Here is a 12693-nt window from a genome sequence, read left to right on the forward strand (position 1 = left end):
CCGACGCAAACGATAAACAATCGTACATGAACACAAGCCCTGCGGAACAGTGTCTCAAAGTGAAAAAAAAATAGATCTAACTGTTCAAGATCTGATTTGCAGATGAAAGATGTCAGATATCATTTTGGCCCTTTGGGGTTGATGATCGGTCCTCAGGCTCTCTCGACTGACTGGTGGCAATGTAGTTCTCTAAGCCTGCTTCCTCTGTTATAACAGGTGGGACGTGGTCACACTAGAAAACCAAAACATGCACTGAATATTTCTCTAACATGCTATCTGTCACCGTATTATGTCCTAACTTTATGAATTTATTTGTATTCAGTTGTTTAATTTGAATGAGATGTGTTGTGGCATCATGATTGACAGCTCCGTTGACCAATAGGGCTTCTGCAACACCTGTTATTTCATTAGCAAGCACTCAAGCATGATTACCCCCCAACAGCACCATTCCCACCATCACATTACTCCAATATGGACCACTCAAGCATGGTTTCCTCTTGGGCTTCAATCATCATGAAGCTTCTGTGTCATCAGACTCAGAACACAGAGAACGTGGCTACAACTGACGTTTCTTTTGGGCTTATGTCAGGTCGTTTTCGTCCAACACAGCCCTCTAGCATTCCTGTTACTGTTTAAAATGATTGTCAAGAAAACGCAGCCAGAGTGGTTTTACATCATGGCACAGAGCACACAGCCCAGAGCGGTCACATTGGCCATTTGAACTGGACTTTAGGGTTCAAGCATGCTTGGGCACAGCACAGATAGCGAGTGTGACCACACTTGATACTGTTTTTTTCCCCTCGTTTCAAAATTTTCAAAGTAACAAGGTTCATGCCAGCTAACACTGAGTAAAAGTTGTTGCTGTGTTTATTTCTTTAAAGCTGCTATGAGGGGGATCTGTTTTAACCGGACTGCCTCGCCACCTGCTGGCTGGAGTCCCATTCACACTGCCATAAAAATGTGACTTTTAACCTGGCGTGTGTTTGTTTTGGAACTAATTTTCTTTGTTCAAGAAAACTTTTTACCCGATACAGCGTGACAAAGGTAGGGTATTTATCAGTACAGTTATACAGCGCTACAATTTGACAACAAGCAAATGTTGTAAGTTCTTACCATATGTCAGTAGCCAGCTAAATGTAGCGCTACTAGCAGGCTGGTGCTACAACATATTCGTAAGCTAATATGACACCAAGCAAGCTGTCAGTTCATATAGTAGTTTAGTGGCTGTCCATGCATAGCTCCACTGGCAGTCCAGTCCTCTGAAACGTATCTGTAATGTGTAACGTTAGTGATTCCTGGTTATGTCCTGCCAGTAATCTACCAAGCAGAGCTAACGTAACCTCACTCTTCATTTTATTGATAGACTCTCAAGTTTGAACAGACCACTGCAGAATAACTGCTGACTGTGGGTTGGAGTGAACATTATCACAAACAGATTACCCCCTGTGTTAGCCTTTAGCTTGAGCTCTATCTCTCTCCTGTTTATCTTTCTTCTGCTCCTCTGTCTTTTTTCTGTCTGTCAGTTAGGCTCCTGTGTCCACTATCAATACAGAATTAGTCATAGAAATCATTTTCAGCAGACGAAAACACAGAGCTCCCTTCTCATTACTAAACTTTATCAGCTGGTTTGGTGTTGTCAAAGAGACTTAAAAGTGCCATGAATCAACCTGGTCCTGCTCCAGCCAATTGGGAAGCTAAGAAGAAGCTACTATGCATTTCAAAATAACCTATATTGGTGCTGATAGTCTCATTTTAAAGTGTGGATTACGATCAGGCATATATCTAGAAGGGTGACTGTTTCAAGATCACTTTCACACTCCTCACAGCCCCATTGAGTTGTTTTTTAAGCGTCACAATAATGCTGTGATGACTTTCTTTGCCCAGAGTAATCATGAAGAAAAATCAAAGATATTGTGACAGCTGCTGTAAATTACACATGTTTTGGTGAGAGGGAGGGGTCTGACGTCAGTCCTGCATCTTTGATGGGCAGATCTCTTCTTCTCATTCTCAGCTTTAACAGCACATCATCTCTGCACCTAGCAAAGAGGTATTTAAGCTTCACATTTCACATGAGGAGAAAAGATGCCACTCTTTTGGTGTTTTATGGTGATGTTTAGTGATCGTGTCTTGAAGTTTCTTGGATTTCTTTTTTAGTCATCGAGTTCTCATTTTTTGACCAGCTGTCGTATGAGAAGTCAGGCTACAGCAGCAAATTAAGAATGATAGACACACACACACAGACTCAGCATTTACTCCTACTCCACATTGTTCTTTAAATCAAATTAGTTGATAGCGAGTGACCATTTTTTCTGTCCCGGCCTCATAAATAAACAAAAGGAATTCTTTTAAAATGCCAAACTTCCGAGAAAAAAACACCCCTTACCCTCCTCCTCAATTTGAAACAGTGTTACAATCTCATTTACTCCCAGCTGATGGATGTGTTAAATACGTGGTGTACTCCTCTAAAACAGGTTAAGTAGCATTTTAAATGTGAACCTAGACACAGAGGTCATGAATATCCAAAGGCCTCAGAGCCCTGGCTCCTCTCACCTACTGTCTGATGATCAAACCTTTGTTTAAAGTGCGATACCAGACAACAGCACTTCGAATAACAAAGCCCTGCATGAAAACTATAAAAATATTTGTATTGCTCCATGTCTCAACCATGTTTTCAAAATTCAGTCTTGATATATTTTTAATATCTTTATTGCACTGTAATCTGGACTGTATTGAACGTACTTTGACAGCTTGAGGCGGTTGATTGTCGTGTGTCGGAAAAAGAGGAAGACTGACCTCATCCTGCGTTCACTTTTTATCTGCAGGATGCAGATGCAAGAAATCCACCACACAAGTTGTGGTGCAAGAAATTAAATGCACCATCTGCATCTACACTGCAGTCTGCTCAGCTTCAAATGTCTGGACAATTTGAGAGTGCAGTGCATGTGTGTCCAAATCTTATTAATAGACTTCCAGCTAGTTTGACTGTGATGCTGATTTACTTTGCTCAACATTTGCATTCAGTGTATTTGTTTTCTTCATGAGGTCCAGGATGTCCTGCTTCACATGATTCTGAAAACTCTCCTCATTGTTATGTTTGATTCCTGCAGAGCCTGGCTTAGAGATTATGTTGCATTACTACATAAAAGCTGCCATAGATCCGGCTTGTTATTGAGGACAATCCGGAGTCAGTCCTGCAGCTCTGAATGACAGGGGGAAAGATGCATGCTCAAAAGCTGCAGAAGCCTTGTAAAGACTGAGGCACATGGGAATAAAGACTCTGACTTACTAAGATCAACATGTGTCACGGGATCTTTAACAGGACTCAGAATTTGCAAAGTGAAAAAACAGGTTCTGCAGACTCGACCTCTGCAGTGCAGAAAGTTACACTCTCCCCCACTCAGAAATCTGTGCAGCGCCTCACCTTCAGGCTATCGTTTGCATTTGACTCAATGTACTCCCTGAAAGTAAGATTGTCTAAATATTTTCTCGCCCTCTAGCATTTTCTAAAATGTGCTTTTTCAGCTAGTTACACAAGTTTTCAGTTAAATGTATGTCACATGAAAGGAGAATTAAACAAAATGTAAATAATGAACAAACAACACATTCAACTTATATAACTCAGATGCTGTAACTAAGGTTTAGGAACGTATATGAATAAAGAACAAAAAGGTATCAGAGTGTGCTCAAATAAAGCCAGACTGTCTTTTCTTTTTTCTTTTTTTTTTTTTTTGAGAGGGGAAATAAATTAATCAAACTTCTAGCACTTAACTTGATTGCATTCTCGTTAGAAGCACATTCACCACAGATCCCCACTCAACGAATCACTTACAGACCAGAAGCAAATCAGCCAGCTGATTGTGCAGGTTTCCTTCCCACCAAGAGCTCGGAAAGACGAAAACACAAAACAAACATGAAACAATGGGACATGAATGGGACACTTTAGTCATTTCACAGGGTCGAATCACTCCACACGCCCAGTGAGCTAAAAATAATCCTCCACAAAGGGATGAAATTAAAAATAACAAACAAACAGGAAGCACAAAGAATAAACTCTAGTGATTCATGGCAGCCTGATATGATGGATGAGATTTTTAATTTAACTTAATTACGACATCTATCTTTTAAGAGGTCAGCAGTCTGGGCACCTGTGGTTGTGCTGAAAGCGAACATGTTCAGTAAAATGGGTCAGTTTTATAACGGCTAAAATAACTTCTGAAACATTTTAAAAATACTCTGGAAAGTTTGTTCACTGATTGGAAATTCCTGTTCAAATTATTTTCCATTCTACAGATTCTGCAGGATCCAAAATGTGCAGAAGTTAAGCCATTATTTAGGTAGAGAGGTCATCATGTTGTCTAGGTTAACATTATGGGCTAGAAAGTCTCTGCTCACTCTCATGCTAAGGGCTGGTTCACCAAAGGACTGTGCAGCTTTTGCATCAAATGTGAAAACATTAAACCTATAAAACAGGAGCAAAGTGATCAAATGCAGTTTAAACTGTGCAGGGCACATCTTTTTGCAAGCATCAGTCAGCTTTTATCATAGACTGTATAAAACATGGACATAGTCTCTCTGACGTCACCCATCTGTTTCTGTAACGGTAAAAGAAGCCCATCAGATACAGCAGCCATACTGGTAGTGGCAAGGGCTTTGCATACTGCTATAGGGCCTTTTTCAAACCGCCCCCTACACACTCTCCCACCAGCTACCCCTCCGTTTGCGCGTTCTCGCGGAGTGTCCGCCACATTAAGGGCCATTCCAAACCGATCCGTGGGGAGGGGTAGTGGGCTATAAAACCCTCCACGAGCGAGTCTGCATCGATGCCGACTCGCTGAACACGTGCAGCACTAAATTGTGTCCGGTGTCAGCCAATGGAGGAAGCAACAGACAAATGTAAGTTCCACGCATATGTGCCTGCACAAACACTGTTAAACTAACACAAATATTTCATGATTGTCATGCAGATGTTCACAACTTTAGATGTGCATGTTATTCATTAACAGTTCATGTTTATTTGAGCGTTTAATATTTACAAAAAAACAAAATAATTTATTAAAGCGAGAATGAATCATGAAAAAATCTTCAATAAAAAAAATAGAAATGCAGCCAAAGAAGCGTGGGGAGTAAGTTTCTTTTGTATTTTCTATGTTATATTTTCTTTTTTTTTCTTTGTTTATCTGTTTCCGCCTGAGATCGAGTGAAGTTTCTGTCCCAAAGCTGTATTTATACCCTACACCCTGATGAAGTGAACTTCATTCAGCTGCGAGTGTGACTCCATCACGGAGTGCACTCCGTCGTGGAGGGGGAGTGTGTAGGGGGCGGTTTGAAAAAGGCCCATAGGGTGCCTGTTGGTCATGTGACCCTGAGCTGTGCCTCTGATTGGGCGAGCTAGCTATCTTGATATCTTCTGAGCAGCCGAATTAGAAAAAAAAAAATCAACCCCCTATAGTGGGTCCCGATAGTAGAATTAGCGACTCAAACAGGAGATGTTCATTGAACCAGACTGTAAATAGGTTAATTTCTGCTTCGGTGTGTATGTGACTTCCAGTACTTCTGGAGCCAGCCTCAAGCAGACACTTGAGAAATAGCAGATTTTAGCACTTCTGCATGGTCTCATATTCTTAGATTGGAGGTTGCCGCTTGGCTTTTATACATAGACTCGTGGCAAAATAGGAGGGCTTCTATGTAAATAAGCCTCACCATAAAAGACACCTAATACACAAACTGCAGTTTACAGTCTTTGGCTCAACCCCCATCAAATGCTGGACTTGTCATCGCAAATTAGACCATTAAACTATAAATCTAATCTCACAAACTGCACAAAACTGCTTCCTATGTTTGCGCTTCACCATCATCATGCTTTTTGATTTGGACCTTGACACAGAGCAGAGAGCAGGGGCGAAGATCCTCATTTATTGGGATATTAGCTGTAACTGTAACAGATTACACAGTGACAGTCCTTTTTTATTTACCTTTCTGTCTCATGTTGGAGAAAACATACCTTTCAGCAGTAGTAGAAGTAGAATTTCATGTTTTGTATCACCTCAGACTTTTTTTTTATTTTATATCTCATACGAATCCACAGAACAACTTGACAAAAATAATTTTGGAGAAAAATGGCTTTAAACTGAAGAAAGGACTTCTGAAAGCTTCTGTGAGGAACTTTCATATTTACTCAAGCTTGATGACCCCTGTGGTCCATTAGTACTGCAGATCTCTTTACTTAAGCTTGACCTGTACATGCATAGTCAGTGTTTTCTGGTGTAAAAGAATTCCCTGATTTATTTTTTAAGTTTTCTCCTTGAAAAGTGTAATCAAGTCATTATCTGTGCCTGACACCTGCCTTGAAGCTGAAGCATTAAATCATGCTACTTGAAACTTATGGATATCGTAGTAAATAGTCTTGTTGGTCATAAAAAGCATCAGTAATGGCCTCAGACTGTTTAACAATCAGCTAAAAAGTCCTCACAGAAGCTTAAAGTGGACTTTTTGTCACCGGATGAATCGTGTGTTAATGTGTCCTCAGTGAATACCGTTCCATCTGATCTGGCTTTTCCGGTTGTCTTATCTGGTCATTCTGAAGTCCAACAAAATGTCCCAAAGGGGATTCTCTCAGACCACCAGGACAACCCTCTCAACATCTGCAGATTTAAGGCTTTAAAAAGCCCAAAGAGACCCAACAGACATCACTTTGCAATGCTTAAAGATTATTTCAAAGAAGCTCAGTGTTAATGGAAAGTTGTTGCAAAAAATGACAAGAGAATAGAAAAAAAGGATGTGGTGGAGAAAATAAAAACTTTACAGCTTTCACTTTGTTGGTATGAAAGGTGAGTTTTTCATGCGTGGGTGTAGTATACAGGAGGATGAGCGTTATGCAATGATCTGATTATGTCAGGACCTCATTCGACGCTGAACTGTCACACCGTTCATCTCTGATCTCTATCTCTGCAACAAGGACATCTGCAAATCTGCTGCCTGTGCCCTGAAACCGGCTCTCTGCTGACTCAGCGCATTTATAAAGTGCATGCTTGTGCAGATTTAACAAGAGAGACGCTGCATAATGGTGTTGACAAGCATGTGTCACTTAAATATTCACATATGCAGGCTGACACTTTGAGATCAAAATGCGGTTGCTTCCGCCCTCTCTTTGATTTACAAACGAATACAACCACAAGCACACTCGTGATTCTGGATTTATCAGTCAGATCTGTAAACAAATCTGTCAGACCTGTTTGTGAGATCTGACAGTTTTCAGACAACATGTTAGGCCATTATTTCTGCTTGTTGGAGAGTTCACCTGCTGTCAGAGCCCATATGTGAGTCTGATAGTCTGATATGATGCAACAGTCTCACAGTTCCTGTTTTAAGCTTTTCTTCCTTGTTAGGTCATGATAATGCATTCAGTAAAAACAGTAATACGCTGCTGGGTAAATAAATTACAACTGTTTGCTCTTGTGGAGTTCTGGTTGATGGGAAAGACTCAAATAAAGACAACCTGTAACAAGTGGAGGGGGTTGGTTCAAGTCTTAAGTCCCCTAAAGTAAAACTCATATTCTGGATATTAAGGTGCGTATTGCTTGACGGTGTAAAAAATGATGATTAAACCCCTGTGATGTCATCCACCTGTTTCTAGTACAGAGTTTTAAAGCCATCATTGTTGGACACCATGGGCCATGCCGTTATATGGGAAAAATTGGTAAGTTTGATGACTTAAAAGATAATGAGTTATTAAAAAAACTCAACCTCCACACAGAGAGTGCTGACAGACAAATGAGGTATTCAGATAAAACTTTTTTTTTCCCAACAAGACTAGAAATATGTTTTTTGATGCTGTAAAAACTGTCTGTTTTGGCTGGAGTTGACCTGGTTTACGGAATCAGTTTCATATTTTAAATCACTTCTACAAACACTTTTATCGTTTGCTTTAATGTGTTGCAGTCTTCATATTGTGTTCCTATTGTCCTCTGACTGAATTTGCCTTTTACCCCACTTTTACGTTCTACTTTTTTATTTTTAATAATTTTCAAGTGATTAATTTACTTAAGTTGTTTTCTTCTCTTGGGGACTTTTTAATTTATCTCATTGTTTAACTATATATATATATATATATATATATATATATATATATATATATATATATATATATATATATATATATATATATATATATATATATATAGTTAAACAATGACATATATATATATATATATATATATATATATATATATATATATATATATATATATATATATATATATATATATATAGTTAAACAATGACATATATATATATATATATATATATATATATATATATATATATATATATATATATATATATATATATATATATATATATATATATATATACAAGTTTATTTACACTATTTATGACAAAATTAACTGTAATGGCTGTTTTAACTTCTGGCTTTTACTACCATTATCATAAACTTTACCTTTCTTTATGTACTTAATTATCAGTGTTGTTTTGTATCTCTTACCATTTCTATTTTCTTCTTGTTCTTACTTCTAACCTCTTGTCTTTGTGGTCTCAGTCTATGTTGTTGGTTATTGTGCTGCCTGGGTTCTCTTCTTCTGTTGTTGAGTTTTTTTATGTATTTACTGGACATTTTGAGGTTGTTACCCGGTTAAGTTGTATTATTTCAGTGGTTGTTTGCTGGCCTTTATTTTATTTATTTTACCTTTTTTCTCTAGGACTTCTGCCATAGAGCACTTTGTAAACTAACTTTTTTTTAAAGATGATATATGATATCATTGTCATTATTGTGTAGATTTGGATCTGGATCCAATTTTCGATGAGTTGATATTTGCCAAATGTAAAACTTCCCATAAAGATTCCCTGTCACTGATCCAGACGTCTGTCTTAGTTTAGCTCCAAACAGGAGACAAATTGTGCCCCCCATGTTCAGCCTACTACCCAGCAGTCTTCTAAAAGCAGAAAGTCAGGCTTCAAGTACAGACAATGACCCTGTACTGCATATCACTCTCACTTCTTAGTTAACTTCTCCATACATTGTCCTGTGTCTAAAAAAACAGACACACAAAAAAAAAAACAAGAAAGGGAAGCAGATATTGAGACACAGCTTCTGCTGACTTGTCGTCTGGCATCAGGCATGAAGTAGTCTGCAGGCTATACCCACATTTTACATATTTACATTTCTTAGATTCTTGCCCAGACTGTCTAGAAAACACATACTGCATTCATTTCGAGAGCTAACATGTTGAGCGTAGAAGAGGAATTCTGTAGATTAACCCAGGCTTCCTGATCTCTGTGTGTTTGTGCTAAGCTCAGCTGAGGTAAGCGAACAGCTGCTGGCTCCAGCTAAATTGTTGCATGCAGACATGAGCGTGACATCAATCTTCTCGGCCTAATTTCATTTCAAACTGGAAGAAAAAAACACTCGCACAATGTTGGTGTTCCTTCAGTTTGATTGACCTTTACTATATGGTCAGCAGTGAAGGAGAAAGTCTAATTCTTTAGGCCATGGAAACATTTTATTGATACTATTTGATTTTTTCTTCACGCTGTTGTGTCATGAAGAAATGCTGGTTCGAGTTTAATGAATGAATTTAAGAGCTAGAGCCATGGATGAAATCAATAAAATGGCTATAAAAGTTGTTAAAACAATAGTTTTGAAAGAAGCAGCAACCCCTGTAATGACCTCTCGCTAGCATTTAAAGGAGCCATGCGTCATACAGAGTGACAACACAGCTGATCTTTTAACTAAATGGCAGATGTGATGAAAGAGTTTGCAGAAGGTCTGCAGTCATGCAGGAAGGATCATGTCATGAACACATGAAATGACTGTTTTGAGTCTGACCTAAATATTTAGATGTAGAAAGAAAATCTTGTTTACCATTAGTTAAACTGTGCTGACATGCTTATGCGGGCTACCCCTGAGTCCTCATACAAATAAAACGTCTGAAGTGCTCTTTGACGTGATGAAGATGTGCAGTGCTGTGGTATGTCTGACATTTTCTGACCAATTTTTAAATGTTTTTATGTTTTATTTGTGATGTACAGGTTAACACTTGCTCTAACAAATTCCACCCAGAGCTGAAACTCTCCAGTGAAGCCAGTTTGTTGTGACACCACTAACTCACTCATGTAAGCTGTTGTGTATTTTAAACATTACCATTGCTGGGGTTTGCCTTGGGTTTAATGTTACCATGAAGAGATAAAGGTATCATTATTTTGCCATTTGTTAGGACAGGAAGCTATTCTTGATGTTTTTTCGTGAAAACAGAAGACCTTGACCACAGAAATATGTCTAAATAAGCCGCTTGAGTTTATTCTCGTACGAGCCGCAGTATAAAACACAATAGACACACAGACGGAAAACAGCCTGGGGCGAGGAGGAGCACGCACCACTGATCATGATGCAATGTCTTGTTGTCTTGCATGCCTCAAATTCTCAGCGCCACCAGCTTACACTGCAAGACCACAACTACGCTGAGGTCTTGTTATTGCAATAATTTGGGGATTTGCAAACAATCAATGTTATTTTTCCTCTTTCACACCCTGTAATGCACAAAGTCTGACCCCTGACAATAAACTATGTTATCCCCATGTGAAGATCTGTGTCCATTCTTTACATCTCATCAATATATTTGTTCCTTTGTTTGATCTTTGCTCCTCTCTGTCTCCAAAAGAAGAAAACAGAGGACATCACCTGTGCAAACACTAAAGGAGATAATCCCAGCACATTGGTGATTCTTCAGTTTGGTGCACGCACTCTTCTTTGGAGCTAATCACCATCTTTTAACTCCACTCCTTTATTTGCAAAATATCTGCATATTGATAAACACTTTCTCCTCACACAACCGCTAAAGATATCTGGGCCACACCTGGTAAACATGACAAACTGGTTTTAGCTGTGAGCTGAGTTCTGCAACGGACAACTACGCTATTTACAGCTGTGGCTTTATAACGGTCTTTCACTGCGAGAGTCCTGTAAGTGTATAAATAGTTTTGCAAACTGGACATTTACTCTGACCATGGGTGCAGACAGATGAACTCACATTATGACGTGTAAAAAAAAAAAAAAAAAAACCATCAGTAGATTTTCCGCGGGCAAAATAGGATCCAAAAAAAAGATCACTCCATCATTTCCAGTAAACAATAACAACAAAGACTGACACGTCAAACTTGCTGGAACTTTAAGGTAGGGAATCAATTCAATCAATAACTCTCTTCACAAACATCAGATACACTCTAAACCATTTGTGTACTATCTGCTCAAGTTACAAAGTTAGTGTCCCAAACTGATCATTAATAGCTAAAAAGAAACAAAAAGCTGAGCACCACTTTATATGTAAAAGAGTTGAAATCAGGATTTTTCCACACATGTTTATAGAAAACTATAAACATAGAAAACTTATAGAAAACTTATAGAAACTTATAGAAAACTATAAACACAGTTTGAAGGAGGAAATTCAAGGAGTGTTACAGTAAAAGTGTTTCAGTAAGGTCACTTAATTTACTTTATGGTCAGTTTTACAGGTCAGGTTTTGGTTTTGACTTTAAAAATCTAACATTGTATGACCAAAAAGAGGATTTAATGAAAGGATAAGTTAAAAAAAAAGAGAAGAAGATGAAGAAGAAGAATTAAGCCACCATACCAGGAGTTAGACGTGCCTAATTCTCATTTCTTTATGAATAATGAAAAAGTCATGACATGTATAGAAGGGGTTGGAGGAGCTTAAAAATGCTTCCAAGGCAGAAAAGTTTTTCCACTTTCTGTTTAAAGATGTTGATGAGACATTTGTGCTCATGCTGGATTTCACCAGGAATATGCATACGAATAAACAGCAATTTTCAAGCCCCACCTTAAACATATTGAGGTTAAAACAATTACTATTACCTAATGGACAATGTTTGAATTCAACAACACAGCTACCTGCACAGGTGTAAGTCACCAACTCTGGACTTAGTTGGAATCCCTCAAGTTTAATGATGCATTTCTGCATTTAATAAACTTAAGACATAGTGCATGAGCAGCCTACTTCATTTTTATTTTTCTGTAGAGAATATTTACAGCTGTTCCCAATTTAATGTGTGACTTCTGAAGATCTTTTTCTTCACATCTCGCACCCCGAAAATCTCTGCATGATTTTTGTATTGCATTCAAGTATGTCAAAACTATGCGTACAAGCTGGTGAATTGCTTTTAAGATGCATAACTATTTCTTTCCTTTTTTCAACCAATTCTGCACAAAAATAAGGAAATAAAAGTGTCTTTTTATGGTGATGTAATGATATTTTAGCTGGTTGAAAACTAACTGGAATAAGGCCTTGAATGTTCTCCTCTTTTTAAATTAAATTTCAACAGGGAAATTCTGGATAGTTCTCACTGGGTCAGATTAAACCACAGGAGGTGGATGTTTTCATTAAGCAACAACAACAAAAAAAAACTTCCTTTGTCTCTTTGTCTTTCACTTCTACTGGAAGTTAATTCATTCACAGAAGTGAAACTTTGAACAAGTCTTCCTTGTCTTTCTTGTCTTTCTTCTGCTGATTCCATCTTGATTTATGACTGTTTTTATGAAGTGATTTTAATCAAAACGAATACAGACACTGGGCTTTTTTTTTTTTCTAAACATTATCTAACCAACGTGTTTTTTTACAGTGTAACTGGAGCCTATTTGTGAAAGCACGTGGAGAAAAGGTGAAA

Source organism: Halichoeres trimaculatus, unplaced genomic scaffold (genome assembly GCF_033239565.1).
Source record: "Halichoeres trimaculatus isolate MK-OKI-2021-1 unplaced genomic scaffold, fHalTri1.1 fHalTri1_scaffold_17, whole genome shotgun sequence".
Classification (NCBI taxonomy): domain Eukaryota; kingdom Metazoa; phylum Chordata; class Actinopteri; order Labriformes; family Labridae; genus Halichoeres; species Halichoeres trimaculatus.